A 22,644-nucleotide genomic window follows, 5' to 3' on the forward strand; every position below is an offset into this window, starting at 1 on the left:
ACAAACAGACAAAAATTCTAAAAACTATAATTTTGGCTTCGGTGTCGATAGTAGATCACACCCCAAGTATTCTTTTAAAAAAATATTCAATGTACAGTTTTGACTTTCCAACCATTTTATTATATGTATAGATGTTTAATATATTGTTTAAAAGTCGCCCTAGTTGATAGAATTATTTTTATACGATCAGGACGAAAACAAGCGGACGGCTCACCTAATGGTAAAATATTACCGTAGCCTATAGACGCCTGTAACACCAGAAGCACCGTAAGCGCTTCGCCGACCCTACCTCCTCCTCAGGCGCTCTGGTCATCTTGCTCACCAAAGAAACTTAACACTGTTTGGGAGCAGTATTATTCAGATATGATCTTCTGTAAGCTGCACGAGCTCATACCCCCATCTCCTTTCTTCCATCGGACTTTCAAACGTACCGCAGGCTTTCATCCCTACCTGATTTGATATACCTGTCATACGTACAAAGCGCTTCGAATCATCTTTTTTAATGCGCACAGCCAAGGAATGGAATTCCCTGCCGGCGTCTGTATTTCCGAGTTCATACAACCCGAACATGCTTAAAGCGCGAGTGAACAGGCTTCTTCTGGGCGAGCTCGCTCCATCCTCGACCTTGTCTCTGCTCTAGAGCTAGATTGGGGTCAAGAGTAAGCCCATAACACAATAAAAAAAAGGTTATGAGCAGGATTCTTCCTGCTGGGGTTTACCTCAAAATATTAGTAACTTGCAAATTTAATTCTGATCTGGATCTATTAGGTTTTCTAGCACTTTTGCTTTTAAAATCCATCACATTATCAACGGTAAAGGAAAATACTTTGAGGAACTTGCTTTTAGTTTTTTTGAAGTATAACCTCTTTGTTTTGAAATTTATAATTTAAATATATGTGAAAATTTGGAGAGGCTCATAACTTAGCGTCACTTTAGCGTTTTCGGTGCGACAAAGCCTGCCCTGCGGGCACCAACCCGCCTGCCCAGCGTGGTGACTATGAGCAACACATGATTTCACGTCATTGTTGGCGCGAACTTGTGGAGGCCTATGTCCAGCAGCGGACTGCGATAGGCTGAAGTGATGTGATAACTTCTTTACTGCACTACGAAGCGCTTCTTCGAGTCGCAGTATGCTGGTGAATGTGTGATGAGAGCGTTACGAAAAGTGTGATCGGGCGAGGCGAACGGAAGCTGACAGGGAGATATAAGTTGGTGAAGATAAAAAGAGAGTTACGTTTCGTAAGTTTTACTTCAGTCGTGTGGTCTAAAGCACTCGTTTTTTTCATTTTCAGTACAGGCATATTCCCAGCTGTGGGACGTTTAAGGAATATTATACAACAACTGTACTTTAATATAAAACAAGCACAGCAACGGGAGCTGCGAGAGCTTATTGTGATAAAATCAAACGACACAATTAACATAATGTAAACGAACAACACCTGTGTCCGATATCTTGATCTGAGTTGGCATCGAGAACATTCCGTGCGTCCAGAATGTAATCAGTAGGTACTTACAAAAGATTTATATTTTCAATTACAATATTGTATATTAAGCATAATCTGATGTAATTTAACAAAATTGAAATTTGATTTATAAACTCTACTACCATAACGACTGATGTCACAAGTTTTTTTTTTTCGGATTTTACCTACTTTTTAACCGACTTCCAAAAAAGGAGGAGGTTCTCAATTCGACTGTATTTTTTTTTTTTTTTATGTATGTTACATCAGAACTTTTGACCGGGTGGACCGATTTCGACAAATTTTGTGTTAATCGAAAGGTGGTGTGTGCCGATTGGTCCCATTTAAATTTATTTGAGATCTAACAACTACTTTTCGAGTTATATCTAATAATGCGTTTTTACTTGACGCTTTTTTTCGTCGACCTACGTTGTATTATACCGCATAACTTTCTACTGGATATACCGATTTGGATAATTCTTTTTTTGTTAGAAAGGGGATATCTCTAGTTTAGTACCATAATAAGGAAACCAGGATCTGATGATGGGATCCTAGAGAAATCGAGGGAAACTCTCGAAAATCCGCAATAACTTTTTACTGGGTGTTTCGATTTTGATAATTTTCAATTTAATGAAAAGCTGATGTTCATCATGTGGTCACATTTAAATTTTATCGAGATCTGATAACTACTTTTTGAGTAATCTTTGATAACGCGTAGTTACTTGACTATTTTTTCGTCGATCTACGTTGTATTACTTGTCGATGTAATTGAAGTCGGTTTTTTTTCGTTTGTCTGCAAACACAATTATCAGGAACGTAGTCTAAAAAAAGGGAAATGAAACAACGAAACAGCAGAGTTGCTGAGAGTGGCTTTACTGCGCTTTTAGCTGTTTATATAGGTCTAATAGTGGATATACGGGTTCACTGTGGCGATATAGAAAGAAAGACTATGAACTATGAATATCACGTGTAACCTTATGTCTTGGTTTTAGATCTTTACTGTTTCAACTTAATACAATTTGATTCACTTAATTGAACATTTTCATTTTTAAGTCACCCAGTTACGTGTCCGAGCCAAAAACTTTTTTAATTTTGATTGTGACGGAAGCATCTTTATTAAGAGTCGGCGCAAGCGTGACACACAGAATCTTTTTTCGTCCATTTTTATAAAAATATTTCTATTTAACTTTATCGCTTCAGCATGTAGTAGTACCACTGCTGGGCATAGGCCATTTTGACCATGTAGGAGGATCACAGCTTAATCCACCACGCTGCTCCAATGCGGTTTGGCGGATATATTCCCTACTATGAGTAACGATCGCTATCGGGTGTACGTGATAACAACCGGGACCGACGGCTTAACGTGCTCTCCGAGGCACAGTGGGGAGGCCCACAAGGACTGCACAAACACCCAGACCACGGCAAACATCTGTACAGCCAATACAAATGTTTGTCATGTGCGGGGACCGAACCCGCAACCGCCAGCGCAACAGCCACAAACCAGTGCTATTTATTAATAAATTCTAGTTTTTATCGCTTGAAAGATCTTTTGTTTTTAATAAAAAGGCAAATAATAATAAAATAAAATGTAATAGTTAAGCGACATTTAATTTTATTAGAGGTACTTATTATATAAAATACATATTTATTGACCGGCAGCCGTGTGAACGACCTCTGGAGCGGTTTCCGCGAATGTGAACTGAAATAATTAGAACATTAATAAAATATTAATTAACACGTTATTTATTGGATCGACTTCGAAAAGTCGCGTCAAACAAATACAATTTGACGTACGACGTCAGATTGTTGTGAGCCTCTTACAATATTTGTGTCTACCGTCTAATATCATAATATGGATGGTTCAATACTGCAATTAGGATATGTTTAATAATGACACAATGTAGTCTGCGTTTTATATTTTAACGGGTTTGTTCATGGTTGGCATGACCGTCTTTCACGCTTATCGATAATGTAATAGATTAAATAAGTAACATTATTATGTTTTTAAAAAAAATTATCGTTCTGCTAGGCGTTATTATTCCCAAAGTATGACTCTTCCACTTCGCATTACATATCTACATCTTGTGCATCATTGGGGCTATCAATTTTAACATTCATACAACCTACATATTGCGCTTTGACTAGCGGAACTTCTGAGATTTTGATAAAAATACTTATATTAATAATTCTAAACTCTCTAAATAAACTCTCTTTTTGCGTTAAAGGATAATAAACATCCCTTAATACTCGAAGTGATTTTATAAAAGTTTAATAATTAGAACACAAATTGTTAATATTTCGCATTCGACCCACTCACTCGAAAAGTTTACTAGAATTATTATAATTTCAAGTCTTGATCATTACTCTATTGAAATGATTTCAATGAATCTCGGCACATAGCTGGCCGTATAGATTTACATATACAGTTTATGAAGTAAAGTAAACTTGACTTGGGGAGTAAGCTGGTGAATGCTTGACGAGAGCGTTACGAAAGTGGGATCGGGCGAGACGAACGGAGCAAGAGAGGTGCTAGCACACATTTTCTTTCTCTCATAGCCAGTTTCGTATTCTTCATCTGATCTTTCTTAAATGATTAGTATTTTTTAAAGAAAATACAAAATTGACGTCTGCGTGCAGTGTTCATTTGTTGAACTTTAATTAAGGAAATGCATTCACTCGTCACTAGTAATAGCAGTACAAAAAAAAAATTAAATATTTTCGTTTCAAGATCGATTAAATACTGTGATATTATTTTTATGTGATGTAAGTAAATATAAATTCTACTTCCATACATATCCACGTATAATAAACTCATGGTCGAGTCAAAACACTATGCATTGAAATTAATATTTAAAAAAAAATTATGATCTTATTTTGAATGTTTGCGTTATTTAGGTCTTTAAAATTCTATTGAAGTTGTTATCTCGACCGCATCGGTCAATCGCTTTACAATATTTCGTCGTATTTAATTTATTCGTGAATCCAAGACAATTTAAAATTAATGACTGTTTATTCATTTGGATTAATGGCATCTAATGGCGCCAAAATAGCAAAGATTAGTCGCCAATTGCACGTAGGATGGAGAAGACACTAAGAAGATCGATCGGTGCGGTCGAGATTACAATCTTCGTTAAATTTTTAAGATAAAGGTAACAAAAGTAATTTAATTACTCTACGTCTAAAATAAATTGTAATAATAGGAATATTTTGAGTCAAGTGCTTGCGATTGAGATTTGTTCGATGACCTCTGTGACAGTATTTTAATATAGACATGGTTCTATCAAATCTCTCAGATTTAGTAGTATCATAATACAATGAAATTTATTAATTATTCTTAAGTACTTCTTGCAACAATCATTGACGGTTCCCGGAGTGCACGTGACGACGTAGGCGGACATCAGCTGTGACGTCACGAGATAGCTGTGCAGTTAGGACAGTAATCAATTGATTACCTTCAAGGTTTGTATCGTGTGGGTTAACGAGAGTTACGAAATGTAGCTGTGACCTGACGCCCACGGAGAGTCAGCTAAACCTTAGTCATGTAAACAATCGCTACATTCTGATATTATAAATATGTGCATTTGATAACAATATAGTGATTACACACGACTGAATTAAACTTACTTCAACTCCATTTAGCTTATATCTCACTTCCAACTTCCGTTCACCTCGCCCGATCACACTTTTCGGAACGCTCTCGTCACGCATTCACCAGCTTATTCTCCAAGTCAAGTGTGTGTAAAGGAGTTTTAAATCAAAAGTTTTCGAGTTACCTCGGCGCAGTGATGACAGTAACTCGACTGTTGAGCCTGGTTTGTTCCTTCCTATGCATGACAAATGTTTGTATGATCCAGTCACAAATATTCGTTATGGTATGTTTATGTTGCTGGTCTCTCTACACAGCTTATATAACTAGAAGCTGTTAATAATGAGGTAATTATTTTTTTATTATGCCATGTGATGTCGGCCGAGAATAGCACCACCCCCTTTCTTCCCGTGAGGGTCGTAAAAGGCGACCGAAGGATAAACCTGTCCCGAAATCATCAGGGTCCTGGAGAAGGAAAACTTCATTTGAAACCCGGAATGGGGTCTCCGTCAAGCATTCGTGGCATAGCTCTAAAATAAAATAAAAGAGAGAGAAGAATAGAAAGACTCCCGCAGCCGAACTGGCTCCACACGTATCGACTCGTCGTTCCCGTGGGCCTAGCCAGCGAGGTCGAGAGGGTGGTGCAGAGCTTAGGCAACTCTGCGTTTTCTTGAAGAGTGACCTAGGCGACTCAGTGTCTGTCTGACACTGTCTAAATCGTCTGCAATAGACGGACTAAGGCCAATGTAATAATTTTTTTATTAACACTGTAAAGTTTCATCATTCCAGCCTATTGCAGTCCACTGCTGTACAAAGGCATTCACAATTTCGCGACAAATATGCGTGAACTCATGTGTGTTGCCCATAGTCACGACGCTGGGTAGGCGGGTTGGTGACCGCAGGGCTGGCTTTGTCGCACCTAAGACGCTGCTGCCCGTCTTCGGCCTGTGTCTTTCAAAGCCAGCGGTTATATGGTTATCCCGCCATCAGTCGGCTTCTTAAGTTCCAAGGTGGCAGTGGAACTGTGTTATCCCTTAGTCGCCTCTTACGACACCCACGGGAAGAAGGGGGTGGCTGTAAAGTTTATTATTATGGAAATTTTGTTTAATTTTCTAAGTGGCTCAATTTTGAGAAAAGTAATTCGTATATAAAAAAAAAACGTTATATCTTTATAAAATATATAATATATTTTTATGGCAGGAAGTAGAGCGAGGAATTCCCGGCTGTTAAAAGTTTTATGTCCAACGTGAACACGAACGTTAATATGTGTATTTCTATTATTTATTCGCTAAGTTAAGATGATTCGTACGTCCAGTGATTTCTGTACCTATCGCGTGTCAAGTTATTTGGAATTAGACAAATCATCCAAATCATCAATATTGTTATATTATACTTTTATACTATGGCTATCACACAGTCAATCTAAAGAACGACCTTGTAATATTTCAAGACCTTCTATATGGGATTTTTTCTGACACTTGTCAGTAAACGTGTCATATGATCATAATATACATTTTTTTCCTTTTTCCTTTTTTTTTGTTTTTGTTTTTCACGTTTGTTAATTTAAATTTTAAACGGATGGATGGTCGTAATTGGTCTTTTTGATTATATTTCATTCTTGTTTGTTTTTTATTTTTTTCTGTGCTGTGTACCATCCCTTATAAATAAATTAAATTAAAATCCCTCTCGACTGTCTGTACAATTGTCGGAATTCGGAATAATTTTTCCCGCGAACAATTCCGAGATCCATTTGAATATTCATATTGGATAAATACAAAATTTATAGTAAACGTTTTCGAATGTATAAAATATTAAATCGTTTGAGCTTCGCCGCTCTGTGATTTTATCTAGAACTAGTCCTTTCGCGCGGTTTTACGCGTGACATTTATTTGATAGCTTGACGTTTACGATTGGGACTACTTCTGTTTTAAGAGTCATAGCGTAGAGCTTTTATCACTTTTTTAGACGAAAATTTTTAAAGAAAAATGTTATTCAATTCGGTCTAAAATCTTTCAAGATACATACTAAGAAACAAATTTTTTTACTATTTTTTTTTCTAATATCTGCACAGCGCAAAGGCTAAATATAGGTACGCAAAGATTTTTTTTTTAAATATTTTGTATACATCGATAAGTTAAAGTGTAAACGCGATTGGGTGTAAATGTTGAATCATAATTGCAGGAAATTAAATATCTACTCGTAAAATTAGAACCGAATGAATCAAAATGTATGATTGTATATGAGTTATATTCTAACATACAAAAAAAATCCCATGAAATAAATATATACCACTCGATGGTGGTGACGAAAAAATTCTCGCAAAACGCCATTAATGATCTACGGTAATTAAATAATTAATAAGAAATTACATTAAAAGTTATTGAGAAATAATTTAAGCAATTAATTTGATTCAGTTATAAAAACATCGACGTGTAAAATAAATTTCGTTTTTAAACGTAGGTCAACAATTTTAATTGGAACGATTCTTAGAAAATAGAATGTTTAGGTATTTTTCGCTATGTATTATAAAACCTAGCTTCGTATGACTGTCTGTCCGTCGTATGCATGACGAATTAAATGTCTCAATTTTCAAACATCAGTGAACACGAACCGAGACCCGAATTCAATAACTCGTTTCAAATAAATATTCCTTCATATATAGGAATGGACACGGCGGTTTAATTACTGAATTTATTAATAATTATAATTAATTAGTTATTTATTTATTATGTTAGACAATCCAACAGCGTTATTATACAATAGTATGTTACGATATAATGTATAAATATAGCCAAAATAGAATCACACCAACATAAAAAAAATTAATCATTATAAAATGCATAACTAGACACTATATTAAAAAAAAAAAACAAAAAGTAAAAAAAAGTAAACGGCTATGTTCCGTCTTCTCCACTGCAGTTAGAGGTGAGTGCATTTACGATAATATTTATTATATGGAAACTTGTGCATATTGTACTAAAGACTCTATTTGACAAAAAAAAACAGTCATTGTTCAGGTTTAAAACAATAAATAAAAATATTTTATATCTGTGTCTAAAAATATTTAAAAAGAGGAAAAGTTGATTATTTATTTGGTTGTAATGTTGTAGCTCGAAAAACACCGTTTTTGTCAACAAATATTTGCTGTCAAAAACAATGCTGAGGCAGCCTGAGAAAACCTAGTTGGCCTTTTCTTTCTTTTTGTTTTTTTTTTTTTTTTGTTGCTACCTTTCCTTTTGTTAATTGTACTCTTATGTTTCTATCATTTATCATTATATATATATAAGTATACCCTTTTATAAATTGTAACCCAAAAAAGGCTAATAAAATATTCTTTGAAAACAGTATTAATTTGATTTTAAATATTCTTTCAACAGTGTAATGATACATTATTATCATGTTGTGATAAATATCTACCTGTATTTTTATATGCGTAAACGTAACAGTCAGAATTGTGTAGTCGAAGCGGACGAAGCCGCGATAAAGGTCTTATAGTACTTATAATTACTTTAGTCTTAAAGAAACTGCGTGTAGTTTTCCGTTAAAAATAATTAAAAACGTAGCATCGTGAGGTAAAACTGTATTAAAATAACAACCGTGTATGTCTGTCTGTTTGTATCGAGTAAAAAATACTTAAAAGGTCTTCTAAGACATTCGCCGACATGTCTGCTGTAGATGCATGATAAGTTGCTTTATTTTATTTATTTCTATTCAATACAATTGTATATCAAACGCGATCAGACCTCGCTCCTGCAAACATAAAACGTCAGTATTGCCGACAGCAGAACATTCAGTGGACTACAGCAATTAATACGAAAACCTCGAGTTCCAAGTGAATATTAATTATCATTAACTAAGTAAACTAATTAACTTTGCCTCTCGTATGCACATGCGCCCGTAAATACAAATTGAAACCATTATTTCTATTAAAAAAACACGCAAGTCCAGAGTTACCACCGGCTCAGAATAAATCGAACTGTCAACTATTAGTAAAGGTTTATATTATAATTATAACACGTAATATCTATCAAGAAAATAATCCAATTGTAAGTTTAAATAAGGAACACAAAAAATAAAATAATTATACATATAGATATATTAATCTAATATGGTATTATTAAAACTAAAAATAAATATATGAACAATATTTTTAACTCGTTCGATCATTGAACTAATTCGATCATTGAAGATTAAAACAAATTTTGATACAGTTTTTATGTGACAATATTTGAAATTCGAATAAAGTTTTATGTACAGGTTAATGAACTTGGCGAGACTTTTGTTTTAAAGTTTAACCGTCCTTATTAGTTTATCAATCCTTTTTCGTCTCAACAAACTCTGTTACTAACAAATCAAGTCTAAGGTTTAAAAAAAAACCACTACACTGTCAAGAATAAAACAAAATAACTATTTTAATGACATCCTAATGACAGGATGGAAGGGGGACGTAGGTTACTTTTGGTACATACTTGTAACGTCTTTCTTTACTTGAAAACAATCAATAGAGTGGTTCACGATCACAGTGACGTGGACACCGAGACATCACACAGCGGTACCTCATAAGAGCCGCCGAACAAGTCGGGACATCGCTTGAGCCGCGGGGTCATTAGTGGCGGTGGTTACGGCGGCGCGGCGTCCGCTGACCGCTGCGACGTGTACGGTAAACAGAACTTAGCTTCAAGCTACCGATTTGAAATTTAAAATCGTGTTTAAGAATTATTTTTCAAAGTAATTATTTTGGCCAATTTTATTATAAAACTTGTAAATTTTTAAAGTTAATCTTTTATTCTATCGCCGCAAAATTTTTCGTTCATCTATCGCATGTCGCATGTCGCCAGTGTTCCGCGGTATTTGTGTTTTGATCTGTGTATTAATGTAAATGTTTTTATTCATTAAAGTTTCAATTGCACGGTTTCAAAAAACCACAGAATTCTTTTTTATTGTAAAATTATTTATTTTAAAAGAGTTACTTTATTGTTGTTTGTATTTCGATACCTGTAGTTGCATTACTATTTCGTGAGATATTTCGCGCAACTAATTACTAAACATAAAAAAAAATAAGAATAAATTAAATATTTTATAGAAATATTATTTAAGTGATATATTTGCAATGATTAAAAAGATACTTATTTCTAAATCCATTAACAAAAAAAGGTGTCTTTGTAATTATGTACGCGCGTAAGAAGTTATACTTCATTGGTTAGCTAACTTCACGTTGCTAACTTCTTCTTCGTTGACTAGCTGACTTCGTGTTGGTTTGTGTGACGGTGAGCGCGCGCATCGTAAAAAAATCACACTCATAATTTTCCCTAATACGCCAAAAGAAGTATAACTTTAAAAATCTCAGTAATTTTGAAAGCATCATAAATTGTCGCCGCGCGGCTCGGAGTCCCGTTTAATTACCAAAATTCTGGCCATCGTGTTTATGAGCCGCCGCGACCCCGACACGACAACGACACGACACGACACCGACAACCGGATTAGCTGAGCATGATGGGAGCGGGCGCCGGCGCCATCTCCGGACCGGTCAGCTGGGATACGGCTGCTTTACACTTAAAATAAAATTTAAATGTATGCATTTTTGGTGACAAAGGCTATAAATGTACCTGAAATCTCTCTGATCAAAAGGTTGTGAGATAATGGTTTGTGCTACACAATATTTTGTTTCACTTAAAAAGATAGGAAAACTTTCGAACTGTAAACCAGATACAGTCAATTGTTACGTCACTTAAATAATTACGTTTGATACATAGGCTATTTATAAAACTAAACATATTTTAAAGGGTATTTATTATTAAACGGCTTATGATTGTAAATGTAAATGATATATAAAACGTAACAAGTAACGGTAGTATGCAGCGCGGCAAGTATTGAGGGCGCGCCGTACCCGGTAGCTCGCTGTGCCCCGGGACTTACGCGCGGCGCGCCTCTGAAGCGCCGCCTCGAAAGCCTTTTCGTGTTCCGTGCCCGGCTCCCCCCTGCCCCGCTCCACACACCACCGGACAGTTTCAATACAGTACTACTTATTGACATTTTACTCGAGAAAGTAACTCGTGACTTGATGCCGAGAAATGACTCTTAATTACCTCCCGAGAGACTAATTATCGACTTATTTTGAAATCGTTTAAGCCGCTCGTCTGTTACAGTTCGAGAACTATGCATCTCCTTTGTCAGTATCCATTAAAATCAAATAAAACCTATGACGGAGAGTTTTGATTATACGTTCGAATTACCATACGTTTAAGTTATATTTCGTTTCGAGGTAATAAAAATGTAAGCTTTGTATCTCTTTAAGGTATCATTAAAATTGACTCGAATACACGCGTGGACGCCGTCGTCCGCGATTCGAACAAGACTGACTAACGTTACTTTTTGTTACTTAATAATTAAATTGACTATGGTAAGAATTTTATGGGGTTCAATGTTCTTATTTTCACACAACACACAACTTCGTCTGCGACTGCGTAAAAAATATAGTAATGATAACTCTTTATTGCCAATGATGAGTAACATTACAAAACACAGGAGACAAGTATGTACAGAAGGCGGCCTCGTCGGTAAGCGATCTCTTTCAGACAACCTTTGGGCAGAGGAAATGGCGCATAGACGGTACAGTAAACACAAAAAGTTAAATAAAAATTTTAAAATTAAAAAATTAGATGTACAGTATACATAAATGGAATTAATAATAGATATAAACGTATACATTTAGATTATCAAATATTATGATATGATATAATAAGGAAGGATACGGATGAAATGAAATGAAAACATTTATTTCGTCATAAGGTGATAATAATGGCGATGGCGGGATAACCATCCAACTGCTGGCTTTGAAATACACAGGCCGAAGACGGGCAGCAGCGTCTTCGGTGCGACAAAGCCAGTACTGCGGTCACCAACCCGCCTGCCCAGCGTGGTGACTATGGGCAAAACACATGAGTTTACGTTATTTTTGGCGTAAACTTGTGGAGGCCTATGTCCAGCAGTGGACTGTATAGGCTGTAATAATGATAATAATGTCATTTACAAAAATAATAATACAAATAAATTTAAAAAAAAAACTCGACAATAATAAAAGAAAGTTAAGGTAGCAAAAAAAATCAGACAATAAAATAAAAATTTATATCTTAACATTGGGTACATTACAAACTTAGGTACTACCCTACCATACCCATATATAGTGTTATGTGCAACCTTAACTTAGTCGAAATAATAAAATAGTCTACCGAGATATTAGGATTTAATGTTTATTAAGTATTGTGACAAAATCAATGTTGCTGGATAACACTGGCTACATTACCTAAGTTTGTACCGTACCGTTGTAAATTACCGTTGGGTAAGGTACCGTTGTACCGTTTGTAATGTACCTAAAGTTTAGTTGTATATTTTTATTTTATTGATTGCTATTTTTGCTACTTTAACTTTCTTTTATTATTGTAGATTTTTTTTCTGTTAATGAAACTTTTTTGACGTTCGTCAAGTGTGTGTCATCGCCACCTTGTGACGAAGTATTTTCATTTCATTTAAAGTCTACTTAAAGTGAAAACAGAAGACAATATGTGTCTGGATAGATAAGTTAGAGATTATAATTTAAGGAAATAGTGTTTTAGAGACTTCTTGAACGCTGCAAGTGGTTTAGCGTGTCTAATGGGCAAGAGTGGGGAGTTCCAAAGCCTTGGCCAGTAATTGTATTAAAGGTGGAGTGGGGAGGAAATTAAAAACAGTAGGTATCTGAAATATCTAAAAGTTTAACAGCAAAAATATGGTTCACTTACAAAATTTAGGTGACAGGTGTTTAGAAAATAATATTGTTGTTTTAAAATTTATCCCCAGTAGGGAAAGGCAAAGGACTATAATCCATACAGCCTAGTTTGAATTTGTAAGTTTCGTTCTGATATATCAAAAGGCCGGAGCCAAGTCTCAAGTAACTTTATTTTTCTTCTGATTCGATGACTGGTAAAGTAAGGACGAAGCCAAGTCTGTAAATCTCTAATTATTCAGTAGTTTTTTGTCACACCCACAATTTATTTATGTAGATTATGCAAGCCTAACGATAGCTTAGCGACCAATTTTAATGTCTATAAAAATATTTTCACGTTTTTAAACGAAACAGACACTCGACGATGTAATTAGTATTAATTGACACTGAAGTCCTGTTGGTATTCTAAGAGCGGCCATTACGTCCGCTCTCAGCTTGTACGAACACAGTAAACCGAGTAAATATCGGTATAAATCGATATCGCTTGCTAATTCGAGTCGAGCGACAATAAAACTCGTGATATAAGATGGCTGTCTAGTCGCTAATGTGACGCAACTCTAATGGACTCGCCGCGCGGCACTCTTACAACTCCTACTAATTGCGCCGGTCGCCCGAGAGCCTTGTCACCAAATTTTTTCCTTCCCCGACCCGACACTCACCGGGAATGCTTTTATACCAGCGACGGCGGACCTGTTAATGTGTTAATCCACTCCGTTTGCCTTGTTTTTCTGTTATTAATAGCCAAACAACCGAATCGGTCATCTCGCTCGCTCGGATGTGTCCGCGTGTGCGTGGAAGCGAGCGAGATCGGTTTTACAAGGTTCTGCAGATATGATATTCAAATGATCAGCTCACAGATGCGAGACGGGCGAGATAGATTAGCGCCGGACATTAATTGCCTCCTCGTCGTTTCGTTATCGCGTCATCTCCGGGAGTCATTTGTAGCAGCGCTCGTAGGGGCGAGTGACGGGTGACGGGTGACGGACGATGACACCCCCTGACGTGACGCGAAGTGACGATATCGTCAACATCTCGCGTGCATTTGTTTACAAATTAATTTAAATAAAGAATATTCTTTTTTTAAATATGTTTCAACAAAGAATACGGCTTTATACTTATATATTTATATTATACTTTTATTTATTGATTTGTATTTTCTCGTTACTGAATACATTTATGAATATAGAATATAAAAGCCGTAACACAAATCATTTGTAATTCAGTAATATATTACAAAAGTAGTAAGTAAATATAATACTTTCAACAAAAATCCTAATGAAGATATCATAGTTATAAGATATCATAGTCATAGATACATTTTTTAATATGTTTTATTTAATTGTAATTTGTTCCTCAAAATTAAAATAATTAATAAATAGTATTTACAATGATTATTAAATAAAAATAGACGTGTTAACTTAATAAGTATTATGATTTAGTCCTTTCTCTGTCATGTCCTTTTGATAGATCGCTTGTAATTTTATTTTTGCCTTGTTGAGTATCAGGAGGTAAAAAGAATGTAACGACTAATCCACCTAAAACAAACAATATTTATAAGTGAATAATAAAACAAATTAAACAAGCCTGAAAACTCCTTTGCCTTCTTTACTTACTGAAAACAAGTATAACATATCCTGAGATCATTGATGTACAATAGTTAGCTAGTAAACTGGCAATCAATTGGATATTCATCACATTCAACAATAAGTCATCGTCAATAACTATCACCGCGATCGATCTCCCGCGCTCAGCCAGCAATCATCACATCCGTGACACCGGTGTAGATCGCGAATCAATTCGGTATCGATTCCCAAAGGGCCCGCCCTAATTAATTACCTTCCACACATCGAGGGCTGACAAAAAAAAACACGGACCTTGTCGTGGCTAAGAGCGGCGGCGCCACTCGCCTGCCGGTCCCGGCGGGACGGGGGAACTAATGCAGGCGCCGATAAGAAGATGCATGGGAAAGTGTCCCGGCCAATATCGGGCCCTCGTTACAATAACTCTGGTGTGTCGCGGCGTTCATGTGTCTTGATGAGCTTATGAATCGAATTTAGACATTACCGATACCGACCGTGTCGCGGTGATATGAGGATACGTGTCCGATAGCGACGCAGCAGCGATAACAGCGCTTTATTGTATAATAACCAGAGCTGGGCATTAACTCGTTAATCCGTTAACAGTTAATTAACGAAGTTAACACTTCGAGTAACGGATTAACTTTTAAGCTAACTTATAAAATGGTTAACGGACCCGTTAACAGTTAACCCAATGGAAGTACGCACCGCGCGCGGCGGGAAAAACAGGTTTCGACAAGCTTGGTCGAGCGCGCCGGCACTTGCAGCGCGGAGCGCGTGCCGCGGTGTGAGTGAAACAAATATAGCTTAGGTGTGGCGCGTGCGAGCGGGAAAACTGCACTGTATGCCCTGGATCGAATCCAAGGAGAAGCCCAAGCCTATCTCGGGTCGCTACTGCCGACAATAGCAGCAACAATTCTTAAATTAAAACACATCAAGACCAAGGGGCTTATACACTGCACAGACTTAGCCAATGCCTTAATCAATGGCATTGAAAAAAGGTTTGCCAACTTGCTGCTGGGTTTCACCCAAAGTTTAGATTAATTTGGCTTGAAACTTACGACAGCGGTAGGCCGTAAATGCCGTAAAAAAATCCATGGAAAGTAAAGTAGAAGAGGCTTTACGACAAGAAGTGCAGGTAATTTTTTTTTCTGAATTAATCCGCCAAGAAACTGCTCTGTAGGGCGGAATTTTGTATGGAATAATTGTTTATTTTTCTGAATAATTTTTAGGAAAACTCCAAGGACAGTGTTAGTGGCGGAGGAAGTAATGGAGGGAGTAGTGATAACGAGGAAGACTTTTTTAAGTCGGTAACTACTCAGTGCAAGGAAAGGCCAACGAGGCAGAACTCTTTGAAGACAAAAGCTCAACGCATAGTCAAAATGTGGCTAGATACACCATCCAAGGACTCACTTGACGACGCTGCATTCTTTGGAGACCGGATTTTGATTAATCTTTTTATCAAATATAACACGGCAATACCTTCAAGCGCAGCAGTTGAAGGTCTTTTTTCAACGGGAAAAGATATTTTAGCACCGAAAAGAGCATCTCTTTCTGATGAAAATTTTAATATGTTGATGTTCATGAAAGGGGACATGCACATAGTGCCGGACAGCTAAATTTAGTTGAATAAAGTCGTTCAACTGCAAATACAGAATGCAAATTTAGTTAAATCAATCAATTGATTTAATTAAATTTGCATTCTGTATTTTATTGTTTTATAAAAATAATTAATAAATAAAAAATAAAATAAAGTTTATTTCTTTAACTAGAGCTTACAATAATATTTTACATACTAGGGAGAACTTCCATTAAGCAAATTAAAAAATTTGCTTTTATACTTCATTCTTTATCGGTATTAAATAATCAGCAATTAATATAATGCTTTTTTAGTCATATGTTAACGATTAACGATTAACTTTAACTTGCGTTAAATCTTCTAAAATGTAGCGTTTTAACGTTTAACGAAACTAATTTTTGTATTAGCGGAATAGCGATTAACGAAGCTAACCATTTGATTAACGGTGCCCAGCTCTGATAATAACATAATTCACTAAAATATATCGTTCCTATTATACTGTTACATTACATTACTACCTTCGCTTCGTATCACCCGCGTAATATCCGATCCCGTGGCATGTCAGTATACGTATACGGTAAACGCCTATATGTTATGGATCGCCAGCTAGCTATATACCAAGTTTAATTAGGTATAACGGCTTTAGAAGTTAGAGTCCAGCCTATGAACTGTCGCAGTTATTACATTAGTAGGACACGTAATCGTTCGAGACAAATCAATATGATGTGTTAATTGATACTTGTAAAATATTTATTGACACAAATTAAAGTGCGTATGTTAATTTAATTTTGATGCGCTTATTGTTTTCTAATGTTGACGCAAATTTCACTCATTATAATGTAACAATTTTTTCGGATTTTATCGAGGCTTATTACGAGCAGTGGGAGGGAGATGGGAGTACTCTAGTCCCCCGTGACCATGGTTGCTGTAAAGTATCCGAAACGTCGGGCATCTAAAAAACTTAACGCGATACAATCCAAAAAAGTTGTTTCATTTCATGCGCTTTTTAAACTTTTGCTGTTTTGAAACACGACACGTTTCACCCGCGTTACCGTAAACCCTTTAATCAATAAAGTTTTCTTGGTTTTATTATTTGCCATTGCAGCGTCTGCTTATATTTATTCAAAGTTTAAGCAACCCAAATATACAGATGTCTCATAACTCGTCTCCTAGCGCTCAAGGAGTAGGTAGTGGGCGAGAGGTCACTTTATAATAATTACGGTAAAAATGAAAAAAAAAAATTAAAAAAATTAAGTGCTTGATGCGTCCTAACAAGTTGTTTATTAATTAACAAAAAAAAACATATTTCATGTAACCTTATTTTAAAATACCCGTAATTATACTTCTGAGCGTTAAGCCTTTTAAGTTTTAAATTGTATTTGTCAAACGGTTAGAGCTTTGTTAATTAGCACAAAACTCAAATACAGCATTTATTAAAAATATTTAATAAAAATAATCATTACAGCCTATACAGTCCACTGCTGGACATAGGCCTCCAGAAGTTTACGCCAAAAATAACGTGAACTCATGTGTTTTGCCCATAGTCACCACGCTGGGCAGGCGGGTTGGTGACCGCAGTACTGGCTTTGTCGCACCGAAGACGCTGCTGCCCGTCTTCGGCCTGTGTATTTCAAAGCCAGCAGTTGGATGGTTATCCCGCCATCGGTCGGCTTCTTAAGTTCCAAGGTGGTTGTTGAACCTTGTTATCCCTTAGTCGCCTCTTACGACACCCACGGGAAGAGAAGAGAGAGGGTGGCTAAATTCTTTAGTGCCGTAGCCACACACATAATAAAAATAAAATAAGTATTAATCAATTTTATAGAAAAAAAGTGTGTTTGTACTTTGTACTCACGTAAGAAGTTATACTTCATTGGCTAGCTAACTTCACATTGCCAACTTCTTCTTCGTTGACAAGCTAACTTCAGGGTGTCGGTTTATTGTGACAAGTACACATACACACACACACTTTTTTTTACTGTGTGAACGTGTTTTACTGTATCGTTACAACAAAGTAAAAAATGATAAGAATAATTAGTAATTATAAAATTAAGTACGTATACAAATCAATTTCTTACTAATATCGATTTCAAACGATTAAAAAGAGCTGAAAGTAAAAAATATGAAAACAATAAGGTCAATAACAAGAAAAAAAATGATTTATTTAAACCTAGTATTATTACAACTGCATAATAAATGACAAGTACATATAAATTATGACAAAATGCGAATCTAATAAAAATATTATAACTTTCAAATTGTAACGCTCAACGCAATCGTAAGTTATTGGTCAATGAATTGAAGTTATTACAAAATAAATAAAAATATACTTGTTCAATGTTCAATTGAAATAAGTGCAATTATTACGAATTACCGTTGCAATAATTAACCTTTAATCGGAATTTATTACTTTTGAAATAGATATTAGAAATATAAAAATTTACTCATAATTGAGAACATAAAAAAATTGAAAATGTAAATACTAGGTGCGTAAGTAATCTCTGAATTTAAATTAATAATTTTGACTGTAATATGGATATGAGTATGACTATATTAATTTTACTAAACAAAATTTCTATTGATAAAAGAAGGCGGCCCGGCCCACATGATACATCTGAAATTTATTATAATTATCAATTTATTACTCGGTGCAGGATTACGTAGTTGATAAAGATGTGTGGACGTAGTGACGCTGTATTTCATACATGTTTACTAATTTTGTACTAAAATACAGTTTATATATTATTTTTCAAAAGAGTAACTGCGGAGTTTCTTGCCGATTCTTCTCTGCAGAATCTACATTCTGAATCGGTGGTAGCTTTACTTTTACAAAAATAATAATTTATTTTTAAAGTTTTAATTTGTAAAATGATGATTCGAAAGTGCTCTTGGGGCCTATTTGAATAAAGCTGTTTTTGATTTGAATTATTTTTGTGGTTATTATATGATTTAACTACAATAAAATCAAAATCATATTTATAGTGACATATCATTCAGAATTGTGTTTGTAAATACAATGTTGTAACAAATTTATAAATGGCAACATTTCTGTAATTCAATGCACTTGTTTTCAAATTTCAAACATTTAATATTAAGAAGTGTTTTATAAATATTTTTAATTTTCACATTTAAATTTTAATTGGGGCGTAAATATGTGCTTAATTTAAAAAATAAAAATAATTACAAAATTTTTTCAAGTACTAACTAAATTGTTAAAGTGAGACCGCTTAAATTAATATTATAAAATCTTTAAATGTTTTTAACACTAAGTTTAATTGATTTCATAAGAAAACGTGTCGATAACAAATACAAAAAAAAAAAAAAAACGTAAAACATTGAGAAACTTTTGTCAAGTCCTGCCGTTGTAAATTCTTTATTGACTCAATAGATGGCACTGACAGTCATTATGTCACATTACACTAAACAAATATTAATTAAAATCATAGTTCTAAATTGTTTTATTTGAATTTAAAACTTCTAAAGTAACAAATATAAGGGAAAAAATAATTTCATAAGTAAATATTACTAACGCTACGGAAACATGCAAACAATTTGGAATAAATCGTGGAATCTGAATAGAAAAAGTTAATATCAGTACAAAAAAAAATAACCTTTAAGCTGTCTTTATCTATACTAATATATCTATACCTACTAATATTATAAAAAAGAAAGATTTGATTGTTTGTTTATTTGCATAAAATAGGGCTCCGAAACTACTGAACATAGCTATGTTATATTTTCAAAAAAAAATAGGAATTTTTTTTGGAATCGTTGTTAAATACTCGTGCGAAGCCGGGACGGGATCCTAGTTTCAAATATATTTAATACAATATTTCAGCGACAAATTAATCATACACATTTTATTCAAGCAGGTAGGTATTAGCCGTCCAGCTCGCGTGTCCGTCTTTTACTTTAACAAACAACATTACATTACATTCGAATCTAATACTTACTGAATTATATAAAAGTACCATCACAATGACCCGCTGAATGGTTCATAGTCCCAGATTAATATAAATCTCATTGTACGTATAAACACGGAGTCACATCGCGTGGCGTGTCGCAAGAGCGATACGAGGCACGCGCTACACGTCGCTAATGGCGCATTTTGTGTAATTACTTGTGCACATGTGACGTCACGTCTAACCGTGCAGTATGGAAACATGTATTATATTTATGAATGTTTATGTTAGTATTAATCAAACTGACAAAATGTGTTTGATCTTTATAATGTCTCTGACTGATAAATTTGAAAGAACAGTTCAAAAAATAATTGTCTATGACTTTTAATCTATTGCTCTTTTATTAGAGGTACATAATGTGTGTTCGTTTCCATCAAATCGAATTACTTTTTATGAATCTTTTTAGCCAGGAATTTAAACTTCTCAGTGTCCTTCTAGCTCGATTTATTATATAAATTGAAAACCTCTCCAGTTTTATTTAGAGTCACCAAGTAGTTTTGTCATGACGTGCGTTAACTAATTACAATATCAGTAATTAATTTTATTTAAAAATATTTAAAAAACCCGCTAATTTAACTAGTTTAGAGATAAAGGATTAAGAATAACTTTGTTAACATGACATTATCTTGTAGTGTAAAGATAAACCTTTGTGAGTTAATGGTAAGGAGTTTATTTTCGGTCAATTATAATTAATAATGTTTTATCAACAATTATATTATCTAAGTAATTCGGTAAAATTATCTCCACAAGATAAGATTTTATAATAAAAATATAAAAAAGCAAAAACAAGAAGTATATATCTGCTATTACATCATTCACAAGAGGATAAATTTTGTATTTGGTATAAATTATGAATTAAGAAAATTAATTGCTAGGTTTCTTCACTAATTAACAGCAATACGTAATTTAAACCCGCCCGCAATGTAATTACTATGAAAATAAACCGTAGGAAAGTAAAAAAAAATTGTAATTCATTTAGTTGTTGAGATTTTAAAAACGCAAAACTAAACTATGATTCATGGAAACGAAATAATAAGTGGAAGAGTCAATCGGTGAGCACAATCTAGACTGCCAACTGTCGTGGACACAAGATTTCAATCAGACGAAACTGTAAAGGCACTGTTATACTAGAAATTACATCATTAAATAACAACAAAAGTAAAAAAAAAAAACGAGTTTGCTTAAGACCACACGATGGAAATAAAACTTATTAGCTCCATCTATATGGAAGTTTATATTAATAATTCAAATTACGACAAAGAGAGAAAGCAAAAGTGTGCTTGCATCTCTCTCTTGCCCCTACAGTAATACTTATACGAAACGCAACTATCTTTCTATCTTCACTAACTTATATCTCCCTCTCAACTTCCGTTCGCCTCACCCGGTCACACTTTTCGTAACGCTCTCGTCGCGCATTCACCAGCTTACTCGCCAGTCAAGCGTGCATAAAGAAGTTTTACTTCAAAAACGTTCAATCATTTTAAATCGCTACTGAAGGAATTAAGCCTCAATCGAAAGGAAATATTTCGTCACTGCTTACAAGCTTACCTACATATTATTAAGAGGAAAGGGTACCGGGTCTTTCTCCATACAAACGTAGTCGACTGTTTTCTCCCTGGATAATGACACTAGATCAAATATTTTTGTGACATAGAACTCTTTGCTGCCATGACCATGCCCCTATGTTTTGATTTTTTTCATATTCTTATTATCATAGGAATTAGGAGACTTCAAAAACTCGAAATATTGCATAATTTTTTGTACATTTTCAGACACTCATTAAAAAAAATATATGCATATTTTCAAAAAAATGAAAACATAGGGGCATAGCCGAAGTCTTCTTTTATTTTCTAAAAAAAAAATTTTTAAAAAATTGCCATGTTCTGAGGAGAAAACAGTCGACTACGAAACACTGTTTTGGTCAAAAATTATATACCTAAAACGGTCTGAGCTGCAGTTGTCCCTTTCTTGCTTTTTGGGGGATAGGTCTGGGGGAGGGAAGGGTCAAAGCAATACGTATATACGCCAGCGAAGTGATGCCTCATAGTCGACAATTATATCGATACGCTAGTGATGTTATTTTTAGTCGATATTTTCTAAAATTCGTATTAACAAAATTAAATAATTTCTCTTTTCATAACTACAATAAAACCGTATTTGTATATGCGGTTTTTATTGTAACACTGTGCAAACCTGGGCTAACGAAGGATTTCGCTAACAAATAACAATGATAATTATGGTAAATAACTGTGTTGTTTGTTTTTGGTATCAAAAGGGCTCAATACAAGGATTTCAAAAAAGTATATTATGATTATTATTACCGTAATACTAATAAAAAATACAATAAGAAAGTTTAAAAAATTAGGACTGCTCTTTCCCATGCCTATGCCAAGCAAGCTGCGAGCCGCGCTTTTTCCTCGCCTCCTAGGCGAAAAACAACTTCGGGGTTTACTCTTTCCAATATATTTTTTTATCAATTTCGGAATACTTTGTAAAAAGCTATGCATGGTCAAACATAAATAAATATAGGTACGTAGCGACTTTAGAACCTCCTCTGTTTTTTTTCATCGGTAAAAATTTGCTTAGTTGTTTTCTTGACATTACTGAGGAGCAGATTATTAAATTTGGTCGAATCTATGTACCTATGCGATTCGTATTTGGACTTCGCAAATAGAATCATATTTCTGAATTGCGTAAAAAACTCAAGTGGCCCCACTAGCG

At 34.7% G+C, this 22,644-nt stretch overlaps 1 long non-coding RNA gene across 1 annotated transcript; it reads right to left on the reverse strand.

Moving 5' to 3' along the window:
* Positions 1 to 14,180: 14,180 nt before the first annotated feature.
* LOC123659560 lies at positions 14,181 to 14,488 on the reverse strand. The gene is made up of 2 exons (XR_006744030.1): positions 14,422 to 14,488; positions 14,181 to 14,343 (listed from the first exon to the last, which is right to left on the reverse strand). It is a non-coding gene; the product is annotated as an uncharacterized LOC123659560 (long non-coding RNA).
* Positions 14,489 to 22,644: the final 8,156 nt, after the last annotated feature.

This window comes from Melitaea cinxia, chromosome 2 (assembly GCF_905220565.1).
Source record: "Melitaea cinxia chromosome 2, ilMelCinx1.1, whole genome shotgun sequence".
Taxonomy (NCBI): Eukaryota; Metazoa; Arthropoda; class Insecta; order Lepidoptera; family Nymphalidae; genus Melitaea; species Melitaea cinxia.